Here is a 20,460-nt window from a genome sequence, read left to right on the forward strand (position 1 = left end):
TCTTCCTCACTCCCTATTGGTGCCTTCCCCTTCCCCTCTCTTCCCATTGGTTGAAACACCTCATTCATATCTCAGTTTCACCCAAATTTTGCAATCCCAGTTGTTTAAGTTATCTGAACTTTATCACCTTATGAGTCCAAACCTTATCACACCACTCTCACAAAATCCTATAAATACCTCATTGACAAAAAATAAAAAAGAAAGAGAGGGTGGAGGAGAAGACAAAAAAAAAATAAAAAAAGAAAAAAAAAATTAAAGAGAGGAATAGCAAAAAATCTTTTAGTTCTTCTTTCTTTCTAGTGATATTTATTAAAGGTTAGTTCTTTTTTTTTCTTTTTAAGATCTATGCTATGTAAGGTTTAATTCTATGTTCCTTGTTTTCAATTTATCTTGTATGTTCATATAGATCATGTAATCATGTTTAATTTGAGAGGATAAACAACTGTGCACTTATTCAGTTTTCAGTCTCTCATAGTTTTATTATTTTTTGTTATTTTCTGAATTTGGAAAAATTTTAGGAAAATTATATTCCTATTCTTCACGAAATTCTATTAATTTTAGGCTTAAGAATCACTGAAAAAGCTTGTATTTTATAAGTTATGACAGTTTGAAGTTAAGGTTCCTGTAAAATCCGATTTGTAGGATACCCGACTTATGGAGCCCATATCTCCCTTGTTTCTTAATATTTTTGTGTAAATCTAGTGTCTAAAATTAATTTCAGAATCCTATGAACCTTTTCTAATTGGTTTTGCATTCATATCTATTGTGGTTAATGAGTTATGAATTTTACAAAAAAATAGTATGATTCTGTCACTTAGAAAAGTTACGATTTATGTAGACACCATGTCACTTAGAAAAGTTACGATTTATGTTGTGGTGCCTTCACATGTCAGTTGCTTTTCCCTCTGGGATTTTGCTCATAATAGCCATTAGCTTCTCATCTACCTTCTGCCCATCTAAAATCTGCTGTAGCAGGTTTGGCCTCACTTGCAACTCAGCCAAGATAGCTCCATCACAAACTAAAGATAGACGGGCATTCAATGATCTCAAGGCTGTCATGGATTTTCTGCTCAAAGCATCAGCAACTACATTTGCCTTCCCAGGATGGTAATCAATTACACAGTCATAGTCCTTCAGGAACTCAATCCATCGCCTCTGTCTAAGGTTGAGCTCCTTCTGGGTTGGCAAATATTTTAGGCTCTTGTGGTCTGTGTAAACGTAGCACTTTTCACCATACAAATAATGCCTCCATATCTTCAGTGCGAAGATAATTGCTGCAAGCTCTAGATCATGGGTAGGGTAGTTCTGTTCATGTGGCCTTAGCTGTCTGGAAGCATAGGCGATCACTTTCCCCTCTTGCATCAATACACACCCTAACCCATTATGTGAGGCATCACTATAGACCACAAAGTCCTTTCCGGACACTGGCTATGTTAACACTGGTGCCTCTGTCAACATAGCCTTCAATTTCTCAAAACTGGTCTGACACTTGTCATTCCAGTCAAATCTGACATTCTTGTGTAACAACTTGGTCATTGGAGCAGCTATTAGGGAAAATCCCTTCACAAATCTTCTGTAATACCCAGCTAGCCCCAAGAAACTTCTGACCTTAGTTGTATTTCTGGGAGGCTTCCATTCCATCACTGCTTCTATTTTCTTGGGATCCACCCTAATCCCATCAGCTGACACTATGTGTCCAAGGAATGCAATCTCATTCAACCAAAAGTCACACTTGGACAACTTAGCATACAGCTTCTTTTCTCTCAGGGTTTGCAGAACAATCCTCAAATGCTCATCATGTTCTTCACTGGTCTTGGAATACACCAAAATATCATCAATAAAGACCACTACGAACCGATCTAAGTGTGGATGAAAGATATGGTTCATAAGGTCCATGAATGCCGCTGGTGCATTTGTTAGGCCAAAGGGCATCACCAGAAACTCATAATGCCCATACCGGGTCCTGAATGCAGTCTTGGGCACATCTACATCTTTCACCCTCAGCTGATGATACCCTGATCTGAGATCAATCTTAGAAAATACTCCTGCTCCCTTCAACTGATCAAACAGATCATCAATTCTAGGCAACGGATACTTGTTCTTCACAGTCACTTTATTCAACTGCCGGTAATCAATACAAAGTCTCAACGTCCCATCCTTCTTTTTCACGAACAGCACTGGAGCTCCCCATGGTGACACACTGGGGCGTATGAACCCCTTATCTAGCAACTCTTGCAACTGAGTTTTCAACTCCCTCAATTCAGTAGGTGCCATCCTATAAGGAGCAATGGAAATGGGTGCTGTACCCGGCAGTGTCTCAATAGCAAATTCGACTTCCCTTTCTGGTGGCAAACCAGGCAACTCTTCAGGAAATACTTCTGGGAAGTCTCTCACTGTGGGTATGTCACTCAAGTTTGGCTTAGCCTGCCTAGTATCCACCACATGTGCTAGGTAGGCTTCACAGCCTTTTCTCATCATTCTTCTTGCAACAGTGGCTGAGATGACATTGGACAGGAAATCTGTCCTTTCCCCTACAACTGTGATCTCATTACCCTCAGAGGTTTTCAAAGAAATTCTCTTCAATTTGCAATCAACTATTGCCTGATGACGTGACAACCAGTCCATTCCCAAAATCACGTCAAACTCATGGAAGGGTAACTCAATCAAGTCTGCCAAGAATTCATACCCCTGAATCCTTAAAGGACAACCCTTGTATACCTTGTTCACTACCACACTGTGACCCAATGGATTAGTGACCAGAATGTCTTGGTCACTCTCCCCTACCAGTATCCCCCTTTCTACGGGTAGATTGATGCAGATGTATGAATGAGTGGATCCTGGATCCACCAATGCATGCATAGGTGTAGTGTAGAGGGAGAACGTACCCCTGATGACGTCCGTGGCATCTTGCTCCTCCTGAGCTCTCAGGGCATAATTTCTGGCAGGTGGTCTGTTATCTGGCCTCTCTGCTGGCTCAGATGTAGGCCTCTGAGATGGTCCCACAGCTTCGGATTTACCCGACCTTCTACCCCTTGGTGGTGCAGGGTCGGAGCAGCTGTAGTAGTTCTGCGTGGGCAGTTCCTCAGTTGATGTTCTGTCGACCCACATCTCAAGCAAGCACCAGTCACTCTCCAACATTCCCCCTTGTGCCATTTCTGACAGTGTGGACACGCAGAAGATGCTGGGGCTGGTCCCCTGAACCCCATCCCTGGAGAGCTGCCCACTGATGGTGTGGACTGACCTCTCCTAGGGGTGAACTGTGGCCTGGGCCCCTGAGACTGACCCTGACCCTGTGGCTGACCCGAACTCTGTGCAGGAGGACCCTTAAACTTCTTCCCAAATCCAGGGGTGGAACTAGACTGACCTGGTCCCCTCTGCTGTCTCTCCCTTCTGGTCTACTCATTGATTCTCACTTTTTCAACCCTTATTGCAGCTTCCACTAGCTTGCTAAATTCTGTGATTCCCAAGGCAGTGAGCTGTATCTTGATATTGTCATTCAGTCCCTCTTCAAATCTCTTGCACCTTTCAGCTTCGTTAGGGACTATTTCCCTTCCATAGCGGCTTAACCGAACAAACTCCTTCTCATACTCGGCCACTGACAACTGTCTCTGCCTCAGGTTAATGAATTCCCTTCTTCTCTCTTCCGGGTATCTGTACCCACATATTTCTTCTTGAACTCGAGAGGAAGAAGTCCCAAATTCTGACTTGGGCTGTACTTTACTGGACACAGTGTCCCACCATCCGTAGGCATCGTCTTGTAACAAGGATATAACAGCTTCTAAGTTCTGCTCTAGGGTGCAGTGGAGTTGTTTTAAGACTCGGCCCGTTCTGTTCAACCAATTCTTGGCTGCAACAGAGTCATCTTCTTTCTTGCCATAGAAGTCCACAGCTCCAAACTTCCTTAGCCTTTCCAGGTGTGATTTCTGATGTGGAGCTGGTGGTGGTGGTGGTGGTCTTGGCATTACCGGCCATTTGTCCAAGAAGTCGGCCATTTGTTGGAACATGGCTCGTGGAGGTGGCGAGCTCGCTTGAGTGGTGGAGCAGATTCTCTCATGCCCCCAGTCTCAGCTGCTGCAGGTGGAGCATGACTCTCCACTTCCTCCTCAACGGCTCTCTGAGATGAAGGGTCCATATCCTATTCAAAATAAGAAAGATAAACAGATCTGCGTTAGTGTCACCTCGACTCTTACAAATGCAATGCATGGTATGGACTCAATCTAGGCCCGAACGCCTAAACCGTGCTCGATACCACTAAATGTGACACCCTTACCCGTGTACAAGATATACAGAGTAAGTAATGCCACACGGTGTACTGGCACTCTCTAATATACCTTACTTAATTTGTGTCATGCTTTTGAAGTTAATTTATGAAATATAATTTGTTTTAACCATTTATCAAAAGTATTATTCATTTGAGGTTCCGAAGAATTTAAGGAAAATCCGGCGGAGTACCGGCTAAAAATGGAGAAAATAGTTCTTCGGAACCTGTTAAAAACACTTCCAATATACAATTTCATTCATACTCAACTCCAATATTATCAATAAAACTCAATATCAATATCTCAATAATTTGTCAATTTCAGGTCTCAACAACCTTTTCATTTCTCAAAACATCCCTTTCTCAGGGTTCTCATATATAAACAACCATTAAATACTCAAATTAATACCATACATGACCATAAATCTTTATTATTTACATGAACCTCAAAATACATTACATAAATCCCAAATACATATGAGAAAATAAAAAGTTAATTACAAAATGACAAAATGACATCTAGTGTCCTACCAATGCAATGCGCAGTGACGAGGTGACACGGACATCGAGCGAATCGCCGGATGGACTCACCCAGTCTGTGGTCTACTGGGCTCGCGATCGGGATCTCCAGTACCTACGCATGGCAAAAGCAATGCGCTAAGCAATAATGCTTAGTGGTGCAATAATATAATAAAAGAAAATAGCAAGAAAATAAATGTGTATAGAATGTGTATGCTTTCTTTGTTTGGTATTGATATATTCATTGTTTCATTTACGTTGTTCACTTTTATTCATTTGGTTGCCCCAAGTAACCTACACTAGATGACTGGACTGGATAACGGGTAAACTGGCACTGGGTACCTAGTACCTCGGGCCATCACACCATCGGTCACATACGTATCTCCCGGTGTGCAACAGAACAGCTAACAAGCTGTAAATAATATCCGGCACAAGGCCAAGTCTCAATACAAAGTCAGAATGGCTAAAAGCCATGAAATCACAGAATGGCATTTTTGCCATGTGCAGTACTGCTAACTGAACCCTATTGGCATGCCAAACTATCCAAACCAATCTTGTTAGGTATACTAGGGCATTTGAAACTCTTAAATTTGTCAATTTGTGAATTTCAATTTTTTTGGTGTTACTATTCATCATTGGTCAACAAAAATATTGACTTTTAGAATAAAAATGTGTACATCAACTTTGGCACTCCCAACATACCACATTTGGTGTTTAAAACTTGTTGGCATTAAGTGTTTTTGCCATTCCAAAGTGTAACTCAACACAAACAGATTTTTCAATTTTGGTGAGTCAACTTCACTGTTCCATTGGACACTGTTACTGTTGGAATTTGAGGAAATGTAAAACATGAAAGTTGTTCCTTATTTTGTCTAGTTGAATTTCCTTTTTTGAATCACTCCATTTGGAGTTTTGTAGCTCCAGATATGGCTCAAAAACCCAAGTTGTCCAGATATGCATTCTGCAGAAATTTACCATATCTACAGTGCATAAACAGTAACTTGAGTCACTTGGTTGAATGGGTTCTAGCCATAATTTGGGGTAGGTTCCTTCATGAAAGTTGTTTTTCTATGTCTTAACTTGTTGCTGTAAAAATTTCAGGCCAATTGACCAAATCTACAGTGAGTTATGGCCAAATGAACAGTTACTGTTCATTTGGCAAATTCTGCAGAATTCAGTGCAGGGCATCCGGATTGTGGCTGAGTTTTGACCCTTTTGCTTTTGTCTTTTGGGCATGGTTTCTTCAGCAAAAATGTGCCATTATAAGCCTAGTTTCATGTCCAATTGGCCAAACGCCAATTGGACTACCACTGCCCAAGTTATGGCAGTGCAAAGGGACTGAATTTTCAGTCCCTATGCTGCTGTCCTAGGCAGCCTGCAATCCTCACTTTGCAATCTCATTTTTCTGTCCCATTTATGGTCAACACATCTAAAATGGTCACTAATTGACCATTACAATGTGCCCTAACAATTTCCTAAGCCAAGTCACACTTTCACCTTTCCAAACCCTAATTTCCATATGAATTTTTACAACATGCTTTAATTAACTATCTCATTCCATAATCACATGCATACTTGGTTTAATCTTGATCTCTAGTCCACTTTAAGTCCATCAAAACACTCATTCCTTTTTATTCAATAGGGCTGCCGAAACCTAGGGCATGGATAGACATAGATTTCATTCATTTTAGTCACAAATTCCTACTTATTCCAAGTCTCTAACATAGAATTTAAAAAGCTTTAGATGTATATATGCACTAACCTTGTTTGGGCAGAATTTTCCCAAGCAATTCCTTCACTTTCTTGGCTTTTCTTGGCTGCCAAAGGCTTTAGCAAGGTGCTAGGGCAAGTTTTAGTGAAGCTAGGTTAGGATTTTATGGTGAGACAAGGTAGGAAATCAAGCTTGCTTCGTTGAGCTCCAATGGAGGGTGGAAGGGAAGGGTTCACGTTTTGGTGGAGAAGAAGGAGAAGAAGAGCAGCTGGTTTTTAATTCCTTTAGCCCATTTTTAGTCTCTTTTATTGGTTAACTAATTGGTTATTTTATTGTGATTGGAGGAAATTTTTAAATGACATCATAATTTGTCATAATTTGCTTTTTATTTCATTTTTCTTTTCTTTTCTTTTCTTTTCTACCACATTTCAATTTAATTTTTAGCAATATTTATTCATATTTTGAGTCATAATAATTATTTACTTAACTGGACAAGTCGGCCAAAATTCACCTCTGAAGGCGAAATGACAAAAATGCCCTCCGTTTGGCTTAACGGGTCAAAATTGGCTGTACCGATTGAAAATTTTTTCTAGGTATTTTCTTGGCATTCTAATTCCATGGGAACCTCAATTACCCTTCTCTGGAGTCCCAAAAATTATTTTATAATTTTTCCCCCGGGTCTAGGGCTCCTCGTTATGAAGAACTAACTTTCCTCCGGTTACCCATCGCTAGGGCACCGGCTCGTTTAACTTGATTGTATTTTATTTCTAAAATTTTTACTAAATTTTTCTTATTAATATTTGAGTTAATTATAGTTCCTGACTTTAGTTTGAATATTTTTCCGGACATTCTAGCTGTCCGGACCGACACCGGTCACCGGAACAGTAGGATGTACGGAGTGGTTATCGGGAGGGTGTTACACTTGCTATCATCAATCTGCCAAAATTTAAAAATTGTATATTTATGTATGTTCTTGTATTTTCTTGGGTTTTAATTGATATTTGATCTATTTTTATGTGTTCTTTTAATTCAAGAAGTGTTATGAAGTGTTTGGATTATGTTAGAAGACTTAGAACATTAGATAATTGTAACTAACTAGGAATCTTAACCCTTTAGGAGATTAGAGTTAGAATCCAATGTAAATTGTTATTAATATTTTCTTATTTTCTTTATTTCTTTTATTTTCTTTAGTTTCATTATTTTTTATTACAAACAAAATTGGTAAGTAGCCCTAAGGTAAGTACTAAAGAGGGCATTTGCGTGGAGCTTACATAGAGCTAAACGAGAGTAAGCCAAGGATATCATTTCCATACTAGAAGAAAAGACCCTTTTTTAAGAGTAGCTTGCCCTAAAGGCAACTGCAATTACTAACAAGTAAGTAATCTTAAATTTCTAGAATAACCATTGACATGAAATTGTAGTAATAATATGATTTTTATTTGGTAAATTAAAATTAACTTTGTTTTTAATTCAACTGATGTTTGCATGTAATTAATTTAAATAAATATTTTATAAATTAAAATTAATCTTATTTGTAAATTAAACTAACATTGGCATGTAAAATAAATTTAATTTAATACTTGGTAATTATAAAATAAATTTGCACGTTAGAAATCTTTATTAGGTTGTGATTGTTTGGGCCTTATGTGATATTAGAATAAATTATACATGTACATAATTAACTTAGTTCAATTATCCTTAGGGTAACTTGGTGAAAAATAATTAATTAGGTTAAATAGAAACGTAGGGTTATTTGAAATTGAATTCTTTTGTAAATTAAATTCTCAATAATAAATTAATTTTAGTTATCTGATAAATATCATTTAAATAATTAGTAACCCCATAGATAGGAATTACTTGTGCATGAAAATTGAGTGTAAACAACAACCTTTTTGTGAATTACTTGCGCGTGTAGGATTAGAATTGCATTTTTTGGGATAAAGTTTAATAAAGGAATAATAAACAAGACTTTTAGAAACATTAGTAGAGGACTGACACTTGAATTAACGACTTTAGACCAGGCGTAAGAGGTGCCTAACACTTTCCCCTTATGTACCTACTATCCGACCTAGACTTTGGGCTATGGTAATAACGGTTGTGGAAACTCTGCAAGGAGTAAGTTGCCATCCATGACCCAAGAAGAAACATTGAATATGTCCCGGTTATTACCCGGGTGGCGACTCTTGTTTATCTATGCCTTCGTGGCATAAATCCTTAGTACCGTGATAGTGTTATGGGAAGACGGTACTTACCAGTGGTTTAATTCTGTTAGGATTGTATAAAGCGCATGTCTAGGAATTGTTGTCTAAGGAGGTGATACTTAAGTGAGACCATTGTGACTCCACCATCTTTCCTGGGCATTACCTGGTGCATTTTATATAATTCTAATGGATGATATTTCGCCTCACTCCCCTCTCCTACAGTTTGGCGACTCCACTGGGGACTAAATGGATAGTTACTCCAACATGTTTCTATTAGTCTAATGTTATTCCTCTGCTAAACTTTTTGCATTGCACTATACTATCACACGGATCACCCTTACCCTTTTTAGCCTCGTTAGTACTAGCCAAGGAGACCATAGCTCTACTCGAGCTATGACAAATTGGTGAATGCTAGCAACCCATGCCCGTACCTTCGAGTATATAAAAGAGCCACAACTCCGGTCGTTGTGCTTAATGGACAAGCTCTCGCATGGGTGACCCTTTTTCTACCCGATGAAGCCCATGAGCCATAGATTTCAGCCCTAAGTACTCATAGATTTTTGTTGTGCTGGATTTATAACCTTACTATTGAAACCATAAGTTCAAATAGTCATTGAGATGAACCTAGGCCTATGCATAAACCCAATGTGTGTATAGGCCCAAGTCCATTTCAAAACCCGTGTTAAGCAAAAGGATGCTTACTTGTGGTTACACTTTAAGGATAAAAATCCTTTGTTTGTGAGGGAAGGATCGTCTTGGACCACCCCCTGTTGGTGTGTCTAGTGTACCGTAGCCTAGGATAGAATTTTTTCTTACCCTGTGCGTGAAAGTTGAAGGTATAAGGGGACGAAGATTCAGTTCTGGAGATTTTTTTTTCAGTTTTGATTCAGTTTTTAGTCCGATCTTAGTTCAGTTTATATGGTATGGTTTTGGTTTAGTTTTGGTTCTATTGGTATGGTTCAGTTTTGGTTTTGTAAAAGTAAAGGCAGAAAAAGGAAAAAAAAAAAAAGGTCCATTCATGCATTGCATTCATGTGTATAGCATACTTAGGTTAACCCTTAAATCCTATTTTTTTGAGCAAACATAGCCTCAAAACACACCAAAGAGACTTCCAATCAGGTCACTTGGATTTCACCTGCACTACTTAAGATGGAAGAAACTATGGTCGTACTTGATGAAATATTGAACGCCAAGATGTTTGAGCTAGAAGAGAAAATTATGGTCAACTTTAGAAAGAGGCCCCGACATAGGCCAATTAAGTGGCATTAAAGTTATTGAGGTTAAAATTGTGTCTCACACCCCAAGGAGATTTTTCTAATTCAGCGGAACCTTATCCGAAGTTTTGGAGTGTCGCAAAACTCAAGACCTCCTACAGCTCTTAGCACCCAGAACACTACCAAATCCACTCCCACCTAGCTATGATATCAACCAATGTTACCGGTTCTACCAATGCCCACAGTCATGACACAGACTGATGCTTTCAACTTAAGCATGATATCTAAGACCTAATTGATGCCAAAAGGATAATTGATCCAAAAAAATCAACAAAAAAAAAACCCACACTAGCCCTATGCCTAACCAAAATTTCTTCCAATACTAGGTCTCTACATGATCTCCATCACACCAAATAACCCTAACAGAATTATTGACTTTATCCAACCCATCCAAAAGCCCAATGAACCTATCCAACCTATCCAAAAGCCTAATGAACCTTAGTTTATAATGGTTATTGACATTTGTGATAATTCTAGCTATGATAAGGGTCCTTTGGATGTCTGGACTGATTTTGATGAAGAGATAGTTGCATTACAACTAGATGGTTTAGTTTCACTAGTGTCTGATTTTCAAGTTGTTGGGATCTATAAAAACTAGATGGATCTAAAAGTGGCTACTATGAAGAAAGGGATGAAGTTTTTTTCTTAGCATAGGCTTAGGAGAAAGTATAGATGGTCTGGTAACTTTTCTTGAGATGAAAGGGCAGATCACGAGTCATGGTTTGGGCTATGAGCTAACAGAAGAGGAAGAAGAGCCAAAGCCTCCTAAGTTCTTGAAAGAGGGGGCAATTACCCTGACATATGATTAGGGGTTATCACATGTGAAAGAATTAGAGCAAAAAATCAGCACCATTGATCTAAAGACTGCAGGGAAGCCAAAAACCTAAAGTTACACTCCTAAGTTTCAGTTTGTCTTTTATAATGCTCACAGTAGTGATACTAATGTTTCCATTTTTGATGTATTTGATGAAGATTTCGAGGCAAAAATTACTAATATGACTAGTCCTTTTGCTTACTTATTTGATGTTTATTCTAATAGGCATATGCATGGCATTCATAATCATTTAGAATCAGTTTCTATTAATGCATCAAAATCGATCTTCATTAATTTGGGTACACCAAATAATCCTAAAGACATTAAGTTAGCTGAAGATTTAACCCAAGAAAAAAGAGATAAATTTATAGCCTTGTTAACAAAGTACCAAGAAGTACATGCCTCGAGCTTAAAATCAGATGGCCGATTCCCAAGCCACGCTGGTGTCCCCATAGGAAAAGAGAGATCAAAAGTTGACTTAGCTAATTATCCTAATGAGGAGTAAAATTTCATGCTATGAAGGATTAGTAGTAGCACATGTGGACCTAGAGGGAGAAGGAAAATTGTATGAAGACATAAGAAGGTCTCTGGAAGTGAGAGAATACTCGCAATCAGCCAATAAAAGAGATAGAGTAACAATTCATAGATTAGCCACTCAACTTAATTTAACTGGGGGGCAATTCTACAAACTCTTATGTGTGATAGAAAAATAGGATGAGCAAATAATGAAAGAAGTACATGCAGGAATGTGTGGTCCCTATATGAATGGAAAGGTTCTAGTTGGAAAAAAAAATGTGTTCAAAACATATAAGGATTGGCTTGAAAACTCCCTGTTCTTTAAGGTTATCGTAGTACTACAAGGACATCCACGGGGGCAATCCCATTCTCTTTAGTGTATGAGACTAAAGCAATGCTATCCATTAAGCAAGAAATCAAATCCTTAAGAGTGATGCTAGAAGCTAAGATCCTAAAAAATGAGTGGGCTTAAAAGATATATAAAGAACTAGCTTTGATTGATGAAAAGAGAATGTGAGTCTTGTATCATATGCAGGCTTATCAGAGGAAGATAGTTAAGACCTTTAATAAAAAGGTGAAGCCAAGAGAGATCAAAGAGGGAGATATGATTTTGAAGCTTGGTCCATCCCTTTTGATTTAAGAGGAAAGTTTAACCTAAGCTAGTATGGTCCATCGTAGTCAAAAAGATCTTGCAACAGTAAGAATATCAGACCTGGATGAGAATGAATTTCAAGAACCAGTTAATTTAGACTGGCTTAAATGGTACTTTGTGTGAGATAGGCCCGCTAGGTTGAAAACCTACAAAAGGCGGTCTAGGCAAAAGTAAGGGTCAAAGAAAAAAAAGGAAAAGAAAAAAAAATGCTAGATTGAAAACCTGCAAAAGGTGGTTTAGGCAAAATGAGAGATGAGAGAAGATCTGGATGGAAAACCTGAAAAGGCAATTCAGCAGATTATAAAGCTTATTTCTAACTTTGGAAGGTTGAAAATTTAGCAAAACTAAATGTAACAGGGAGTAATGGTGTACCTGAATAAATAAAGAAGTTTTTATTGCATTAACTAGGAATGAGTTTTATTTAATTATGATTGTGAATTTTTGTGTCTTGAGGGATATATCAAAAGATTAAGTAATTGAACTGCATTATTTTGATTTAACCTATTGTCTTATGAGCATGACAGAATAGGTGCTTGATATGAATGCCCTGGTGATTGTCTAATTTAAAAAAAAAAAGAGAAAAAGAACAAGAAAAAGAAAAGAAAAAAGGAGCTCGCTAGGTGGAAAACCCAAAAGGGCCACTTAGGCAAAAGTTATAGCAAGCCTACTGAGATGAAAACCCAAAAGGGCATTTCAAGCAAAAGTTAGGGCACAGAGAATGGAGTTCATTGAAGAGAAATGAGTCAAGGCAGAAATAATGGGGGGAGAGAAGAAAAAGAAAAATCAGAGGGAAATTGTATTGTGACCTTAAGAAAGTCTTTTTTTTGGTGAACAATTCTTCTAAAAAAATTTTGAGGTTATAAGAAAGTTTTTGCAAAAGAGGTCCCCTAGAGGACTAAGTTTTTTTTAGAATCTTTAGTAAAATCAGCATGCCCATGATAGGAAGTAGCATACAGGAAGCATAAAAATCAGAGAGAATTTTGAGACCCAATCATCCCAATTTTTTCAAATCATGAATTAGATATTTTTTGGTAAGTCCTTAGACGTTGTTTAGGGCGTACGACATAGTTGTGTAAGGCATAAAAGAACATGCTTCAACATGTCACCTGTAGGTGTGTAAGGCGTAGAATAACATGCATCACCACAGTTTCAAGTGTCGAACTATGAGGGGGTCTGATTCTTCCTCAGGATAACGAGGGAGATACGTAGGTAGTTTAGGACTACGGTCCTAAATACGAACCCACAACATTTCATGACATATGTTTTTTTAGTAAGTCCTTAGACGTTGTTTAGGGCATATGGCATAGTTGTGTAAGGCGTAGAAGAACACGCATCAACATGTCACCTGTAGGTGTGTAAGGCGTAGAAGAACATGCATCCCCACAGTTTCAAGTGTCGAACTACGAGGGGTTCTGATTCTTCCTCATGATAGAGAGGGGGATACGTAGGTAGTTTAGGAATGCGGTCCTAAATATGAACCCATAATATTTCATGACAGATATTTTGTGGTAAGTCCTTAGACATTGTTTAGGGCATATGACATAGTTGTGGAAGGCGTAGAAGAACACGCATCATCATGTCACCTATAGGTGTGTAAGGCATAGAAAAACATGCATCACCACAGTTTCAAGTGTCGAACTATGAGTGGGTCTGATTCTTCCTCAGGATAGCGAGCGGGATACGTAGGCAGTTTAGGATCTAGATCTTAAATACGAATCCACAACATTTCAAATCACAGAGTTGTTATTATCATCAGATCGTAGCTAGTCTCATGATGCAGAGTGTATCGACAGAGCAAGATGCATTCGATTTTCACATGATAAAGTTATCACTGTTATGAGACCGTAGCTAGTCTCATAATGCAGAGTGTATCGACAGAGCAAGATGCACTCAATTTTCACGTGACACAACTATCACGGTTATGAGATCGTAGCTAGTCTCATAACATAGAGTATGTCGACCGAGCAAGATGTACTCGATCCTTATAGCCAATGTTTCATAGTTATTAGAAGATTGAGTTTCACTTTGACGAAACTTGAGCAATGCTTTTGCAATGATTTCAACTTTTGCCAAAGTAGGGGGCAAACTGTAGACCCTTATTTTGTGATGAGTATGTGCATTGAGGCCGTGGGAAACCCAATGATGAAAAATTGTATGACTGTTAGATATAATTGAACGCATGAAACTGAATTATTAATTTCATGGCATGATCTTGAAAGAAAAATATGTTTTTTGGGAAATTAATTTAATTTAATTTAAATAAAATTTTGTTTTGTTTAAATTTAATATGGGTAGTTCTTAAATGGACCTAATTGAATTTAATTGGGCGCCATGGGCCTAAGAAAGCATAGTTAGGAATTTTAAATAGGACCCATTTAATTTATTTTTTTGAAAATTAAAATAAGAAAATATTTTTTTCTCTATCCCTCTCCTATACAAACTCTCTCTCCCCCTTTGGCCCCATTCTCTTTCTCACTCCCTATTGGTGCCACCCTTTTTCCCTCTCTTCTTATTGGTTGGAACACCTCACCCATATCTTAGTCTCACCCAAATTCCTCAATTCCAGTTGTTTAAGTTATCTGAACCTTATCACACTAGGACTTCAAATCCTACCACACCTCTTCCTCACTCCCTATAGGTGCCTTCCCCTTCCCCTCTCTTCCCATTGATTGAAACACCTCATTCATATCTCAGTCTCACCCAAATTCTGCAATCCCAGTTGTTTAAGTTATCTAAACTTTATCACCTTATGAGTTCAAACCTTATCACACCTCTCTCCCAAAATTCTATAAATACCCCACTGACAAAAAATAAAAAAGAAAGAGAGGGTGGAGGAGAAGACAAAAAAAATAAATAAATAAAAAAAAATAAAAAATTAAAGAGAGAAATGACCAAAATTCTTTTAGCTCTTCTTTCTTTCTAGCGATATTTCTTAAAGGTTAGTTCATTTATTTTCTTTTCAAGATCTATACCATGTAATGTTTAATTCTATATTCCTTGTTTTCAATTTATGTTGTATGTTCATAAAGATTATGTAATCATGTTTAATTTGTGGGGACAAACAACTCTGCACATATTCAGTTTTCGATCTCTCAAATTTTTATTATTTTTTGTTATTTTTTGAATCTGGAAAAATTTTAAGAAAATTATATTCCTATTCTTCATGAAATTCTATCAATTTTAGGCTCAAGAATCACTGAAAAAGCTTTTGTATTTTGTAGGTTATGGCTGTTTGAAGTTAAGGTTCCTGTAAAATCCGATTTGCAGGATACCCGACTTGTGGAGCCCATATCTCCCTTGTTTCTTAATATTTTTGTGTAAATATAGTGTCTAAAATTAATTTTAGAATCTTATGAATCTTTTCCAATTGGTTTTGTATTCATATCTATTGTTGTTAATGAGTTATGAATTTTACAAAAAAATAGTACGATTCTTTCACTTAGAAAAGTTACGATTTATGTAGACTATTTGGCTAGAGTTTTGTTTGATTTATAAATTTTATGATCTTGTATGATATATAGGCTGTCTTTTTGTAATTTTTTTTATGATTTTTAGGCATGTCTAACTATTTTTATTAAATCAGATTTCTTACTATGATCAATCTGCCAAAATTTAGAAATTGTATATTTATACATGTTCTTGTATTTTCTTGGGTTTTAATTGATATTTGATCTATTTTTATGTGTTCTTTTAATTCAAGAAGTGTTATGAAGTGTTTGGATTATGTTAGAAGACTTAGACCATTGGGTAGTTGTAACTAATTAAGAATCTTAACCCTTTAGGAGACTAGAGTTAGAATCCAATGTAAATTGTTATTAATATTTTCTTATTTTCTTTATTTCTTTTATTTTATTTAGTTTCTTTATTCTTTATTACAAACAAAATTGGTAAGTAGCCCTAAGGTAAGTACTAAAGAGGACATTTGCGTAGAGCTTACATGGAGCTAAACGGGAGTAAGACAGGGATATCATTGCCATACTAGAAGAGAAGACCCTTTTTTAAGGATAGCTTGCCCTAATGGCAACTGCAATTACTAAAAAGTAAGTAATCTTAAATTTCTAGAATAACCATTGGCATGAAATTGTAGTAATAATATGATTTTTATTTGGTAAATTAAAATTAACTTTGTTTTTAATTTAACTGACGTTTGCATGTAATTAATTTAAATAAATAATTTGTAAATTAAAATTAATCTTGTTTATAAATTAAAATAACATTGACATATAAAATAAATTTAATTTAATACTTAGTAATTATAAAATAAATTTGCATGTTAGAAAACTTTATTAGGTTGTGATTGTTTGGGCCTTATGTGATATTAGAATAAATTACATATGTACATAATTAACTTAGTTCAATTATCCTTAAGGTAACTTGGTGAAAATTAATTAATTAGGTTAAATAGAAACGTAGGGTTATTTGAAATTGAATTCGTTTGTAAATTAAATTCTCAATAATAAATTAATTTTAGTAATCTGGTAAATATCATTTAAATAATTAGTAACCCCATAGATAGGAATTATTTGTGTATGAAAATTCTATGTAAACAACAACCCTTTTGTGAATTACTTGCACGTGTAGGATTAGAATTGCATTTTTTAGGATAAAGTTTAATAAAGGAATAATATACAAGACTTTTAGAAACATTAGTAGAGGACTGGCACTCGAATTAAGGAGGTTAGACCAAGTGTAAGGGGTGCTAACACCTTCCCCTTACGGTACCACTATTGGGATATAGTAATGACGGTTGTGGAAACTCTGCAAGGAGTAAGTTGCCATCCAATAATAAATTAGGGTTATTTGAAATTGAATTCATTTGTAAATTAAATTCTCAATAACAAATTAATTTTAGTAATCTGGTAAATATCATTTAAATAATTAGTAACCCCATAGATAGGAATTATTTGTGCATGAAAATTCTATGTAAACAACAACCCTTTTGTGAATTACTTGCACGTGTAGGATTAGAATTGCATTTTTTAGGATAAAGTTTAATAAATGAATAATATACAAGACTTTTAGAAACATTAGTAGAGGACTGGCACTCGAATTAACGAGGTTAGACCAAGTGTAAGGGGTGCTAACACCTTCCCCTTACGGTACCACTATTGGGATATAGTAATGACGGTTGTGGAAACTCTGCAAGGAGTAAGTTGCCATCCATGACCCTCGGAAGAAATACTAAATATGTTCCGGTTATTACTCGGGTGGCGACTCCTGTCTATTTATGCCTTTGTTGCATAAATCCTTAGTACCGTGGTAGTGTTATGGGAAGACGGTATTTACCAGTGATTTGATTCTATTAGGATTGTATAAAGTGCATGTCTAGGAAATATTGTCTAAGAAGATGGTATATTTTTCCTGAGCATTACCTGGTACATTTTATATAATTCTAATGGATGATATTTCGCCTCATGCCCTCCTCCTACAATCCTCACACACATTCCGGACATCAAGTTTTTGTAAATGGGTTAAAGTATTCAAGTCACTAGCAAAGCCAGCATCAACATGGACACCAGCGCATCTGTTGAGATTTACCCATGTTCCAATCCCTCTTGGAACCCTAATTCCACTATAACGTATGTTACTGCTCAATTAAAGGCGCCTGAGCTGTATAATATTCAGAATTTCTTCCGGTAATTGGTGTAGGTTTGCATGGGTTACCTCCAAAGTATGTAGTTTCTGAAGATTACCTATTGCATGCGGAAGCTTCTTTATAAACGTGTTATGCAAGCGTAAATGCCTGAGGTGAACCAAATCTCCCACTGCATCAGGTATGTTGTCTATGTTTCCATCCAAATCTAACACCAACATAAACAGTGACGCACAAACAACTTGCAAATACATCTGAGAAAACTCTACAATCTCGCATAAAAAGTCAGATACACGACTCCAAGCAGTTGCAGGGAAGGATCGAATTAGAAGGTTTTTGAAGTTAGGAGGCAGGTATTTTCCATCATTTTTAATGGATGCATGGATAGGCGAATTAGCTGCTTTAGCAACAAAATCATGCTCCTCAACTTCAACAAGGCATGATTTTTTATGGTATTCAGAGATTGACAATGCGCTCCCAGAATAAGAATACTATTCTTGAAGCATCCCAAGGCCAATTAATTCCTGAATAATATTTGCTGTTGTTATCTTCCATAATCTCCCAAGGTTTCTTGTATTAGACCTTGAACCAACAATAGCCGAGCTACTCTTCCTTTCTCCAAATGATCAAGGAGGGAAAGAATATGGATATAATCTAAGCAGGATTTGAGATGAGGAGGCAGCTTTCATAATTAGAATTGCAAGAAGCTAAAGAAGAAGTCTCACCTTCCTGTTGTTGAATTCCTGTTGGAATAGGGGCATCTGATAATGCTTTTCCTGCGGCCATCTCCCCATAATACCACTCACGAATTAGACCACCATCGGAATTACGATTGAAGGAGAAGAGAGGCATACTGATTATGAGATGAAAATGAAGAGAAACAGAGTGGTAAAGTAACAATGTGGAGATGAGATAAACTTATTTAGTAAGTCTAGGGGTCTGTCTTTTCTAGATACCTGAGCCAATCGTTTTTCTATGAGGTAGGCGGAGCTGGAGCCTTCAACCCTCCCTCTCTTCACTGTCATCTTCCTTCGTTTTTCTATGAGGTAGGCCGAGCTGGAGCCTTCAACACTCCCTCTCTTCACTGTCATCTTCCTTCGCTTCCCATGAATGTGGATGAGGTTTCTGATGAAAATGATGAAAGGGAAGTTGGACTATATTCAATGAAATATATTTTTGGCTTTAGGCATATGGGGAATTGATGAAGAAGACGACCAAGCAGGGTCGTATTTTAGCTTCAAATTCTTTAATTGCCCCAGTGAAATTTTGTTTGGATCTTTGACTAATTTCAAGAATGCTCATCAAGATTTTGACTAATTGCTATTATACTAATAAGAATGACAATTGAGCCATGGCTACTGCTTGTTGCTGTTTATCGATTTTTCTATTAACATGGTGGTTAAAAATTATTTTTAATTGATTAAAACTTACATAGAATGTCTTCTTTCTCTCTGTTTCTTCTTTCTTATATTTCCATTTATTGTTTCTACTATAAGAAAATCTCTTCTCCCCTGCCCACCTCAGAACACTACGGATGTCGGTCTGACCAATCAATACAGTTCTGATAACCATGGGTTGTAGCGTTTACATAGCTTTCATCGAAAGCATGGGCCTCACAAAATGACATGAGAATACAATATTGATATTGTTATGTATTTGTAACTATTTTTCTGTTGCATCTTTTTATTTTAGTGAGATGTGTAGCAATGTACTTGACAGAGACATTGGGATATATGTCATCCTAACAAAATTGATAAGAAATCAAAAAGAATCTCTACAAACCAGCCAATGTCATGCTCGTACATAGAAAACCTCAACACAAAATGGAATGTCTCAGACCTTGTGAGTATATAAGAGTAACCCACTTCCATAGTTTAGCAGTACTTGAATCTGCATTTCTCAGAAATCCTGATCTTGTTGTAGATTAAAAATAAAAAACATGATCAGTTCCAGAAGATTCATCAAAATGGCAAGGAAATGGCAGAGCATAGCTTCAATAAGGAGGAAACGAATTTCCTATCCAAGAACCAATGGGCATGGGAATGCATCGAGTTTCAAAGTATCATTTGTCACAAGTAAAGGCCATTTTGTTGTCTACTCTACTGATCAGAAACATCTTGCAACACCTTTAACACATCTTAAAAGTAAAATTTTCTAGGAGCTCTTCAGGATGGCAGAAGAAGAGTTTGGACTGCCAAGCGAAGGTCCTATCAGAATGCCATGTGATTCTCCCTTAATGGAGTATATAGTCTCAATCATTGAGAAAGGTTTAGCAAAACAGCTAGAGAAGGCTTTGCTTAACTCTATAGTGACTAGTTGCCGTTCATCATATTCTCATTTTCATTCAGAACATACAATTAGGCAACAATTACTAGCCTGTGACTGTTAATTGTTTACCTTGATTTCTTATCTTATTCATTCGGCAACACATTCCTTTTGGAGAAACTAGGAAAATTCTAGGTAAGCAATGAATTCAAAACCAATATTTCCTCTATGTAAACCCCTAGCAAGTAAACGAATGATCTGCACCAAAAGATTCAACAAAATAGCAAGAAAGTGGCAGAACATAGCTGCTTTAGGGAGGAAAAGAATTTCATCTCCAGGAACCAATGTCGATGACAGTGCATCCAGTTCCAAGACATCATCTGTCACTAGAAAAGGCCATTTTGTTGTCTATTTTAGTGATCAGAAGCGTTTTACAATACCCTAATGTATACTAACAATGACATTTATTTATTATTGCATCCATTTCTACCAGCCGCTACTTGGCATCATCATTGTGTTTTTGTCCTCCATGAAGATTGAATGAAGCAAAAATTGATGGGTTTCTCATACTGAAATTACTCGTTAATAAAGATTGTAGAGGATCCTGTAATAATTTAATCATGAAATTCAATTACTAGTTTCTTGTCTGTTTTTATG

This window comes from Hevea brasiliensis, chromosome 15 (assembly GCF_030052815.1).
Source record: "Hevea brasiliensis isolate MT/VB/25A 57/8 chromosome 15, ASM3005281v1, whole genome shotgun sequence".
In the NCBI taxonomy this organism is placed as follows: Eukaryota; Viridiplantae; Streptophyta; class Magnoliopsida; order Malpighiales; family Euphorbiaceae; genus Hevea; species Hevea brasiliensis.